At 46.9% G+C, this 12,477-nt stretch overlaps 1 protein-coding gene across 5 annotated transcripts in view; it reads left to right on the forward strand.

The window, feature by feature from the left end:
• The window catches only part of NHEJ1 (non-homologous end joining factor 1), an 81,427-nt gene that overhangs the window by 33,534 nt on the left and 35,416 nt on the right, over positions 1 to 12,477 (forward strand). The gene's annotated exons all lie outside the window — the stretch shown is intronic.

Below are 12,477 nucleotides of genomic sequence, written 5' to 3' on the forward strand. Positions count from 1 at the left end.
CAGAATGGAACCTTTTAAAACTCACATGCCATTCATTCCTTCAACTGTGTCCCCTTTGCTCTGGTCCCCAGACTTTTCGGGCCCAGGCTCCACATAGTTCTGCCTTCTTTTCCTTCCAGCCTATCTGTTTCTTTGTCAACTGGGAAGAAGTCAGAGACTGTTTCAGAGTGAGGGTGAGCGGTCAGCCCCCTTGGCCTAGGTTAGTGAGCCCGAGCCTGCCGTCCCAGGCTGCTGGCTTTGAGGTTTACCTGTGTGATGAATCCTGGGAGTTGTCCTCCCCAGGACTCCTGCTAACAATCCTGATTCCTCCTTTTTCCCTCCCGGTCTCTACCTCTGCCCACCCCCACCCCCCGGATTCTATAAATACTTTATTATATGGCACTAGTAAAACTTCAAGTATTTCTTTTTATTAGAGCTACATAATATGGTAATTGTGTGACAGAACACAGCTCCCGTGAGCGGCCCCCACCCTCTTCCTAGGTGTGGCCTCTCACCGCCTCGGCTTGGGCTAGGCCCACAGGCCTCTCTGTTCCTCTTGACTGTGTGCAGAGGGGGCTGGGGGCAGCTTTTCAGACAGAAGTAAGGGGTCACGGCCTTTGAGTAGGATTGGGCCAGAGGAGTAAAGAGGTGCTTGTCTAGTTTTAAGCCCTATCCTGGTGTGCGAGTTCAGCAGGGGTCTTATTATTAGCATTAATCCCAGTCACTGCATGAAATCACTCAATCTGCCTTTTATTTTATTTTATTTATTTTTTATTATGTAGGCTCCACGCCCACCCTGGAGCCCAGTGTAGGGCTTGAACTCACAACCCTAAGATCAAGACCTGAGCTGAGATTGATAGCTAGACACTTAATTGACTGAGCTATGCAGGTACCTCAACTTGCCTTTCTTTTTAATAGTGTTATCGTGCCAATAGAAGTAGGTTTTGAACTGCCTAGGTTTCTTTGGTTAGCTCTGGTTCACAGTACTTTTTATTTATTTACCTTTTTTTAAAGTTTATTCATTTTGAGAGAGACAATGCAAGTGGGGGAGAGGCAGAGAGAGAAAGAGAGAGAGAGAGAGAGAGAGAGAGAGAATCCTAAGCAGCCTCTGAGCTGAGAGCCCAACACAGGGCTCCAACCCACAAACTGTGAGATCATGACCTGAGCTGAAACCAAGAGTTGGACACTTAAGTGACTGAGCCATCCAGGTGCCCTTATTTACTTTTTTTTTGTTTTAATATTTAGAGAGAGAAAGAGCAGAGGAGGGGCAGAGAGGGAGGGAGACACAGAATCTGAAGCAGGCCCCTGGTTCTGAGCTGTCAGCACAGCACCTGACGTGGGCTTGAACCCACGGACCGTGAGATCATGACGTGAGCTGAAGTCCAATGCTTAACCAACTGAGCCACCCAGGCACCCCATATTTACTTTTCTTAACACCTATCTTTCTTTCTGATGTCTCCTGGTTCCAGAATCTGTACATGCTAAAAGAAACTGATCTCTCCCATTTCTTGCTGCTTCAACCTTAGGACACCTTTCCTCTCAAACCCGAGTCATTGGTCTCTGTGTCTGCTAGTCTCATGGAAGGTGTGGGGCTGGAAATGCCACACTCTAATTCTTTCGTTATTGTTAACATGTGATCTGTCAACTGTGCATTTTGTTGTCTAATTGAGCCTTATTATTTGATTCTGGTTTTTGTCTACTGAGAACTGACTTCAAATTTTCCCTTACCCCCCGGTTGTAGCTTTTGGGTCAGTGTATCCTCACCAGTTCTTTCCTGCATTGCACAGGACGTAGTTTCTGCATCCTTTCTTCTGCAAAGCTTGAGAAGTGGGGATTTCTGCCCAGGTAGCAGCTACCAGAGCCCTTTGGTGCCAGGGACCTGGGACATGTTTAGTCCTTTCTTAACTTGCCTCTGTGCCCAGTATTTGCCAAGGGGCCAACCCCCAAACTAGGTTCTGCCATGCACCCTTTACTCCCCATGAAAACCTATGGGCATATGCTCTTCCCACATTTTGGGCCTAGCCAAGATTAATATTAGGCCTTCTAGCTGGGCTGCTGTTCCCGAAAGCCACAGGGTGTTGTTAATATTCATGTAACCGCAAAGGCTCATTAATATTCATGAGGTATCTACAGTCTTCCTTAAGGCCCTTAGCTCGGAGAAAACAGGAATAATTAGAGTTTCTAGAACTTTAAAACTAACCCTATTTCCTGGAGTCTCTTGAGGAGGAGACAAACCTTAAGAGTCAATGTCTGGGCCAAGAGAAAAAGGAGTTTTCATGCCAATATCCTAAACTGGTCTGACAACTTAGTGGAGTTGAGCTGGATGGCTGTTAATGTTATCATCCTCATCCAGTGTTTATTGAAAACCACTGGGTTTGGGTTCTTGTATGAGGCACTGTGGGAGTAGGAAGCTAGCCCTGGTAAGTCTGACATGATTCCTGCCCCAAGAAGCGTATGGAAGCGAAGGGGACACAGGTGTGTATATACCTCTAATCTCAGGTGAGAATGCCATGCTAAATAGAGATGCACACCCAGTGCTGAGGTGGGGACGGATGAGGACCTTGGTCGGGGGGAAGGGGGGGAGGGGAGGGGGCGGGCCGGGGGAAGTCAGTGAAGGATTCCCAGGGAGCTCTTGAAAGAGGGCGAATCTAAGGGAAGTAAAGGAGAATTTTATGTGACTCTTTTAATAACCCTCAGTGAGGCCTAAAGCTATTCTACATGCCCCTCCCGGGCCTCCGGCTCCCCAATCTTGCCTTCGTATCCTTTTGTCAGAAGTTTTAGCTATTCCGGTATCTTATTTAATAGGGATCCTTTCCCATAGAGTATCCTTCTGCTTCCTAGATGGACACTCCCCCTGCCACCTTTTTTTCCTTCTGAAAAATGTTAACTAGTAAGCACTCCCAACTGTGATACAGTCTTTGGCAAGTGTGGCTATTTTGAAAGATGAGCATAATTCCAGATTGCATAACTAAAAGAAAAGCATGAAAGCCCATGTCACCCTCCCATTGTATTTAGCAGTAGTTGGCTTCTCAGGGTTTTTGTGTCGTGTTTGAAAGATACACTGGCCTTGGTGCCTCTAGGAAAATCAGGACAATAATAAAAGGGATGGAAACAGAATTTAAAAAAAATATCCAAGGTAAATGGGGTTATTTAATTCAGAAAGTAGACTGGCAGCTCATTCATTTAAATATGAATATTGGTATGTGTAGCATCCTAAAGAACTTTTCCACATTTCGTTAAAGATACTGCAAGAAAGGATGAACTTGAATTATAGCAATAAGGATATTGTAGAGAGAATATATGTATATATTATTTTATTGATTGATTGATTGATTTTAGCCTAACTGGAATGTTAGCAGGGAAGCTTGGAAACTCCCTCCCTAGAATCCTTTAAGCATCTTTCCCTCACAACAGGTGTCGTGTATTAACAGTTCTTTTTCAGGGTCCCTGGGTGGCCTGGTCAGTTGAACATTTGACTATTAATTTCACCTCAGGGTTGTGAGATCAAGCCCTGCATTGGACTCTGTGCTGTCAGTGTAGAGCCCACTGAGGATTCTCTTTCTCCTTCTCTCTCTGCCCCTCTCCTGTGTGCATGCATTCGCGCTCTCTCTCTTTCTCCTTCTCTCTCTAAAATAAATAAAATTAAAAAAAAATTAAATTAAAAAAACCCGTTATTTTTCTACACACAGTTGTTGCTTCCTCTGTATATCCTTGCTTTTCTGTCTGCTTACATTTCTTCATTGTTTCTTTACCAAGTCTGTTCATGCTTTCTTGATCTTTGCTGTTCACACAGGAATTCTTTAAGAAATTGCTAGACTACCTTCATGAATCGGGCAGATGATGCGGGGGTGGAGGCTCTGTGAGAAGAGGAACCTTGTCTTATTCACCCTCTACCTCCAATTTGCTCCTGGTTCATGGGAGGTGCTACAGAAATATTTGTTAAATGGATGAACAAATGTTTATATTTGTGAGATGAGCTGACTTCTCAATGAGTGTATTACTTATTAGAATGTTTGCCCAGACCATAGTAAGGACCACAGGAATGGGACAGCAGTGTAAAATGTCTAAGTCCTTGCTGTTCGGTGACAGTGTTTTCATTCTACTGTTTGATGACAAAGGATCATGTCATTCTGGTGCAAAATTAGAATTTCTACCTAAAACCAAGAAAGACCAAAACATGGTGATATAGAAATAATTTTAAAATATAGGGGGAAATTTCAGAGAATCTACTAAATAGAGAAAAGGATTCTTAAATATTCACAGCTCTCACGCCAGCAAGATGCTTGGAGAAGGAATTTCACAAACTAATGGCTATTAAGATTGGAACCAAAAAGCAGTGACAGGGGTCTGGCTAATTGGATTCCTAAGACATCAGTCCCAGGAAGCCGGGGGAGAGTGGGAGCACTGGACTTGTCCATTGTGCTACATAGGAATAGTCCCTTTGGTGGTTTCTCTTCTCTTGGGTTCTATTCCTTTAGGGCCTATGATGAATTAAAGGTAAATTGGGAGGTTCCTCTGGTTTTAGGAGCTAGACTACTCGTCTGTCAGGAAAGGACAGCAGGTGGCGCCAGAACATTGTCATACTCGTGCTGGCTTGGGAAAAGACTCCAGATGGAGAGGATTCTCTTTTGAACTGGGGACAGGGAGAGGGAGACTGGCTACCTTGGCCCCGTTGCTCAGGTAAGTGATCTTTGTGGGCTTGGTGCCTGCCAGTTCCTTGTCACCCAGGATCTGTACCTCCAGTGTCCTTCTTTGGCAAGAGGATTGTTTGGCAGGGGCGGGGTGGGGTGGGGGGTCCAGCACATCAAAGAGTGGAAGAAGAGCCCATTCACTTTCTGCCCCTGTAACTGTGTCTCCTTTGGGGCCTGATTCTGCAAGGTGCTATGGTTTCTGAGGCACTTGCCTCTTTCCGTCAGCTTCTTTTGCCTCTCTGAATTTGTTTCTCAATTTTGACTGTTGTCTCTCTTAGGGTACTTTTCTTGTTTCAGGACAATCTCCTTATGGATTGATTTCTTTTTCTCACCTCCCCTCCCACCCCAGTTTCTCGGGGGTGGGGGGAGCTGGAAGTGGGGATCAGGGAGTAGGGAATGGAGAACTCTGGCCCCTAGATGAATTTAAACTGGAGGTGCTGGCCGGGAGAGCGGAGGAGGAGAGGGCAAGCCAGTCCACGAGAGGCTCTCCGGTTCTGAGAAGGACGCAGGGCACTGTCCAGACTGCAGGACACCGAAGCAGTGTTAAAAGTCATGTCAGGATCAACTAGAACTCAGAGGCTCTTTTGCAGCCGTGCTGGGCAGGCAGGGCTCCCTCAACCCTGATTGATTCCCACCACTGCCCAGCCATTAGCCCTCTTCCAGTATTGTCCCTGACGCCCCCAATTTCCCCACTCCCTTCCTAAACCCGCCGGGCTGTCTCCAACCTTCATTCCTTGAGCGTGTTCCTTGGGCCTCCCCCTTTCCCTAGGGCGGGTTTAAGGGCTGGGCGGAGCTGTCCGCCTGAATCCCCTGTGGCCCCTTTGGTTCCTGGTTCTATATATATCCCTGTCCTTCTCTGCACAGGGTTTGATACGGCTTTATGGGCATTTCCATCCGCTTCACAGGCACAGCCATCACAGAGGCGTGTTTCACCCGAGAAACCTCAGTGGAGCCTGGCCTGTGGCGGACTCAGTCTGGCCCCTGAATCAAGGCTCTCTTCTCTTCCTGCCCTCCCCCATCCCTCCCCCTCCATCTCCCACTACCTACCCCCAAGTGAATAACAGAGCTCTGGGGAGCACTCAGCCTTGTTGGCAGGGCAGTTTGGAGCTCCAGAGACTCGTGGAGAATTCTGTAGTGTCCATTTCTCCACTAAGTTAGTTGGGGAAGGTATGAACCCTGACTTCTGGCTTCAACTCTGCTGTCAGAGGGCATGCAGGCATTTCTCAAAAAGAATGGAACCCAGTGGGTCCTGGAAAGGTTGTCTTGAGGCAAATGAAGAGAAAGAAGAGCCTTTATATAAACGGAGGCTGGAGGAGCCAATGGTGGCCTAGTGAGGAGGGTCAGGAGCAGAACTGGATTGTATGGTTGAAAGTGGCTTGGGGACAAGGGTACCTAAGACAGTGGGTAGGAAAGAATACTCCTCCCAGGGGACTCCTTTTGGCTCATTCTCCAGCCAGGAGATAAAAAGGTGAAATTTGGTCTAGAAAGGGAAAGTTTGCATAGAATAAAGGAGAAACCTTTTAAGTGGGCTAAAATTTGCATAAGGAAGCAAAGCCCCCAACCCCAATTGGGGATGTCTAATATCCCAAATAATCATAGCAGCAATAATTTTTTAATACCTATCGAGTGTCAGCCAAGGCCCTCTGGCTGTAAATCTTGTTCTTATTCTTCACAACCTTTTTAGGAGTTGGTATTTTCCCATGGGATGGAGAGCGACCCTGGGATTCAGAAAACGTAAGTTGCCCAGAGTCATGTAGCTAATCGGTAAGTGATGAGGCCAGGCTTCAAAGCCATTGAGCTAAACGCACAGCCCCTGGTCTTTCCACAATACCGTGCAAACTCCCTAAGGAACCCATCAGAAGGTGACAAAGGTGATTCTGACTTAATTTGTGGTCTAAATAATGTTTAGTCTCTTTCCGTTATTTAAAACTTTCACATTTCCACATGGTCTCTAAACCTGACACCTGTGTTTACTTGTGAGCCTCCCTGACATTCTATTCTGGCTGCTTCTTTAAGCCTGGGAATTCCCAGGGCACCGGATGCTTGGCTGTGCCCCATAAAGGATTGGCACATCTGTGCGTGCATCTCTTTGTTATTACCCAGCTGAGCTCGGGTGAGAAGGTGGCTCCCTGTTGTTGCCTAGACGCCTCCATCTCTGGCTCACAGACCTCAGTCCATTTGTGACTCTGCTGTCCAGAGTGGCCTGGCTAGGTATTTTCTTTTCCCTGCGATGTTTACTGTTCTTTCGTGGGATTTCAGACTTCCATGATGGCGGCAGGCTTGTAAAATGCAGGGGTGGGGAAGGGTTACTGTGGCAGGAGCCCGGGCCAGGCCAGGTCGAGCCAGCAGCACAGACAGCTTTTATAATGGTATGCAGGGCGAGGAGGCTTGTAAAGGCGATGCAGGCAGATAGGGGGATAAATCATGCAAGCAGTGGGCAGGGTGGTGAGCCGAGGTTAGGAATTAACTTTGTGTTGGATGGAGCCCAGGTTGTGGGATGGGAAAGGAGGCCTCCCCTCTTTTCCTCTCCTCTCAGCTCTCTTCTTTGCCTCTCCTTTCTGTTGGCCCTATTCACTGCAGGCTGTGACATGTTTGCCCTGGCCCTTCCTGTCCCTCCTCCAAGTTGCCTGAACTAAATCAACAAGGGAGAGGGTACCCCAGAGCAAGGGAAGAAAGTCCTTCTTGCTTCTGCCAATCAGACTGCTTTGTTTTATTGCAAATAGGGAATGGAACTAGCTGCCCCACTCCTTCCTTGAACCAGGTGTAAGGGCGTCCGTCCGTAGTGCTTTTCTGCTTGTTCTCAGGGCGTATGGCCTTTACCTAGAAAATGGACCAGAATCCTCTGGGACCATGAAGAAAGCAGAAAAGGCCCTTCCTGCTATTCTGAGATTCCCCATCTTGACGTAAGGTCTCTGTCTGTTCAAGCCAAAGGGTAGATCTTGACTGACTTCTTTGGAGGGCTGAGGCAAATCCAGATAGCTTCATTTGGGGATTATTCTTCATGATGGCTCCTTTTTCTCTAGCATTTCTGTGTGTCCAGTATGGACATGCAGAGGGAGCTGGGAGAAATGCAGAGAGGGGCCACATGAGTGGTCAGACTGGATGCTGTGTATGAAAAGAAGCCGAGGTTAGATTCTCTCTGAAGATGTGTGCAATATATATATAGCGGCTGAGTGCTAAGAGGTGGGTACTTAGTGCAGGGACAGTGTTTATAAGCCTCTTCAGGTCTGTTAGGATCTCTGTTTCTCCTTCCAGCCCTCCGTGCAATGCTTTGCACATTGTGGGTGATCAATAGATGCTTTGGACTCTGCTTTGGCTCTTGACAGGCACGCTGAACCAGCCCTAGGCCCTCTTCTCCTGTTCCCTGCTCCCCTCCAACATCTCTCACCATAAATTGTCCCCCTAATCATCACAGCTTTCAAGTGGATGGCTCAGCCCAAACTAAAGTCATTGACTGCATTTCTTCCTCCCCAGATCTGTAATAATAGCACTGCCACTTTCCTTTCTAATTAGGTCGTAATTGAAAACTGGTTGCATTTGGACTTTTCTTCTTCTGTTCTGCTTTTTAGTTCCAGTGGTGGAAAAACATGCAGCTGAGGTTTGGCTGTCTTCCCCCCACCTTTCTTCCCCCCACCTCCCCCTTTTTTCTTCTCCTTCTTCTTCTTTCTTCTTCTTCTTTTCTCCTCCTCCTCCTCTTTCTTCTCCTCCTTCTTTTTCATATGGTGGGATTCTTTTGGAAAAGCTGCCGCCAGCCTGTTGGAGCCCCACTCACAAACCCCAGCCTTCTCCTAGAAGACCAGGGCTTTTCAAGTGGTTTGCGTTGAACACGTTGGAGGCCCCCAATGCCTGTGACAGTTTCTGTTAATTATAGAGGCTCTTTCCCCCTCTCACATTAGTCAAAGGAGTTTTGTGTGTTTTAACAGCGTTTTCCCTTGGCTTGAATAAGACTCTGTTCAGACATTTCCTAGGGCTGGTGAGTCGGCAGCAGTCGCTGGTACCCGGTAGCAGTGTTTCCTTACTGGCTTCTCTTGGGGCTTCACAGATTACAGTGGAGGGATGCTTCCTAGCATGCTCGAAATTTAGTTGTTTCTGGATTATGGACATAGTTCCTACACCATCAAAAACTTCTACAGCGTCTGGGCCGCACCTGTAAAATAGGCATGCACTTGTGTGTGGAGATGTTCCCTGGGTCTCTGCTGTACTCTGCTCCCTGCCTTAGCCAGCCCCTGTGGAAGAGTCCCCTTCTTGTCCTTGGGACATCAGAGCATTTCTGGGGATGCTGGCTTCCATTCGCTGTTTCTCAGGTCTTATAAACATTACCCCTTCTAGGCCTTAGGAGCACTTAATGTTGCTGTTGTCCAAAATATTAAGGTGCCCTTCTGTCTTGAGGCCCCCAGGAATGACATGTCACTGGCTTGGGCCAAGGCATTCTAAACCAAAATCAGCCCTGGCACACGATCTGTTTAGGGACTTCTCTGAGAGACTAATCTACCATTTAGGTGAAGAGAGAGCAGGAGATTGCTGAAACAAACAGCATTCAACTAGAAATCCTATGTAGGGCTGCATTTTACTGCATTTTGTTGAATTTAGGCAGCTTGAATTTTGTCTGGGAGGGTATCAGCAGGGTCTCATAGATAGAGCTGTGGGTAGGGGGTCAAGAGAGCCCTCATTGGCAAAGCATCCTTGGAAGTATGACTTCTTTTTTATTTTTTTTTAATGTCTTTATTTTATTTTGAGAGAGACAGACAGTGAGTGGGGGAGGGGCAGAGAGAGGGAGACAGACAGAATCTGAAGCAGGTTCCAGGCTCCTAGCTGTCAGCACAGAGCCCTAGGCGGGGCTCAAACTCACAAGCTGTGAGCCGAAGTCGGTCGCTCAGCCGACTGAGCCACCAAGGCCCCCTGGAAGTATGACTTCTAATTTCTGGGTGATAATTGCTTGTCCTGTTGGGGGCTTTATTGTTTGTTTTTTGTGTTTTGTTTTTCAGAGATCTACTGAACCCTGTGTGTTTTTCCTTAAGAATATTTTGCCTTTTTTTAAAGAAAGATTTTATTTTTAAGTAATCTCTATACCCAATGTGGGTGGGGCCCAAATTCACAGCCCCAAGATCAAGAGTTGTATGCTTTACCAACTGAGCCAGCCAGGCACCCCAAGAATGTTTTGCTTTTGAAGATGCTTGTTTTCAGCTCCTGAGCTATTTTCCTAGCCTAGAAACCTCTCTGTCTGAGGCATCGATTTTATTTGGATGAGAACATGATGGGAGGAAGATCTTGAGGAGTGATTGACTCCCTGGTCCTTCCTCTTCAGGGCTACTCCTGTGAGCTTGGGTGTTTAGAGGCAGAGAATGAACTTTTTTGGAGTAGTAAATGGATGACAGGCTTGATTATGGTAGTTCGTTTCCCTTTTTCTAGGAGTATGGAATACTTGAAAATACCGTCAGCTCTGGCTACAGCTTAATGGGTTTGGCAGAGACTCTTAGGCTCGTCCAGGAAAGGTCAGCTAGCTCAGTCTGTTGTTTAAAGATGGGGCTAAGACCTATGGAGGGGAGTCACTTGCTCTTGGAGAAGATGGGGTGGAATGAGGAGAGGACAAAACCCTTAGAAGCCCTGTGGGGCAGAACCTGGAGTCCTAGCCCTTCCCTTTAGGAGGACAAAGCCATAGAACGAGAGTTCTAGAAACTGTGATCACATTTTAAAAATGAGCTCTTGGATTGGAATTCAAGGACGCTGGTTCCCCCCCACATGGAATATAATTTCCCCATTTTCTTCTCCTTCTCTTTCCTGTCTGTCTCCACCTCCCCAATTTGTTTGGAGTCTGCGCTTCAGCACATATTTGGTGCACCAAATGCAAAACACCTCCCTGCCTTGTGACTGCAGAGACTGCAGCGTTGGGAATTCTTCCTGAATTGCTGACATGGTTGTGCTGTACATTGCTTATATTTTATGGCACACGTTTAACAATATAAACTGTAATATATTAAGGTAAAACATTGAACAAGCGAAACAGAGTCAAAAGACACTAGCGACGTGTGTTTGCTTAGCAGTGAGGAGGTCGAGGACTTTAACTTCACCACTGCCTGTTTCTTGTGCTGTAAGTGACAGACGCTGGTGTATGCTTGTAAGGTATAGAGTGTAAGCAGTGTGCCGCGGAATGGCACAGGAGCTCTCTGTGAACCTGGGCGACTAGTTTTGGCAAAATCGTTTCATGCGTTTTTTGAAGTTTTTTTTTTTTTTTAATACTTCTAGATTGTGATTCCTGGTGCCACAACTACAGGGGTGGATCCAGACTTTTTAGGCTTCTTATTATTCATTGTGGAAGTCACAAGTATGAGGAAAATATAAAAAGAGGGTGAAGGCATCAGAAGTTTGGAACAGAACTAGGTTGCCCAGCATCTGTGATGTTTGCTCCTAAAAAAACATGGGTTGCCAGAGATCAGCTTTCAGGGAACTAGTATCGATGAGTCCTTTCTCCCCCTTGGTATCTGTACCTTTGAAGCTGCTGGTACGGCTTTGGGGGCCTATTTCAGCAAGCTGGCCTCCCTGTTGTCTTTCAGCCAGGGAAGGATTTAGTTGTATGCCTGCAGGGGGCTTTTAGCAAGTTCAGGGGAAGCTCAAGTTCCCCTTCTGATCCCTGGCTTTGCTCTCAGAGAAACTGAAGTTTATTGGCCAGTTAGAGTGTAAAGGTGTGCAGTTAGCTGGGATAGAATATAAGAAAATAATGATCTGTATCTGCGTGGTGTTTATGGTTGGCAAAGCATTTTTGCTTATGTTGTCTTCTTTTGGTTCTATCTGTGAATTCGAGCCATGTTTTTGTGTTATTGTCCCTATTTTATAAGCAAGAAAACTGGGGTCCTGCATTTCCCAAGGTTACATAGCAAGTAGGCAGCAGAGCCAAGGCGCAAACCAGGTCTGTTTAGACTGTTCCATTAGGTTAAGTTGGTCACCTGGTCTTCTACCTTATGACTCTTGGTTTGACCAAGGGCCAGGGTTCAAAAGGGTAAGCTCCCCAGTGTTCCCTCCATTCTGTTTTAATCTCTGTCATATTCCTCACTATTTTTAGCAATTCTTTTTCTTTCTGACACTTCCTTTTTCCTCTCTTTCCCTACTTCCCTGACCCCCACCCCCACCCCTCCTTTCAGAGACTACCTTATTTGCTTTCTTAGAAATTCCTCTTGTAAGGCTTTTGGGAACTTTGACCTACCTGTAGTAACTGCATTTCAGAGGGAGTTTAAAATGTCTCCTTCCCCTCTCCTTCATCCGCCCCCCGCCCCCCCTCAAAGCGTGGCCTCGCCCCATCCTGCCATCATGCTGGCCAAGCGTGTGGGGCAGCTGTGGTCAGTCCCATTTATAAAACTGGTAAATATGGGACCGGTTTCTGTCCCCTCCAAAGGTCAATATTTGTGCAGAGTTTAATTTTAACTTAACAAGCAGCTGTTTTCTGCAGCTGCCCTGGTGTGTTGTGTTGTGTGTGCTTTCCTTCCCTCCTTCGCCCTGGCTATGTGCGTCTGTGTGTGTGTGCATGCATCTGTACTCACACTAGAGGCTTGGTCCTGGTCTTCTGAACCTGCAGCCCACTGGCTTGGCCAGCCTCTGTCTCATGGAGGACATTTGGGCTAAAGGGCGCTAGATAAAGGGCAGTGGGCCTAGCATGTGGAAATGGCCCTTTTCCTGGGGTCGGGGGACAGAGAACACTGTTTGGTCTTTGGGAATCCTAATATCACCACCTTTACAGGAGAGATTCTAGAATGCAGGATTAGAGAGAAATGGTCCCCTCTTGTACAATCCGCACCATCCCCCAACTTTGCTTTCT

Source organism: Suricata suricatta, chromosome 3 (assembly GCF_006229205.1).
Source record: "Suricata suricatta isolate VVHF042 chromosome 3, meerkat_22Aug2017_6uvM2_HiC, whole genome shotgun sequence".
In the NCBI taxonomy this organism is placed as follows: domain Eukaryota; kingdom Metazoa; phylum Chordata; class Mammalia; order Carnivora; family Herpestidae; genus Suricata; species Suricata suricatta.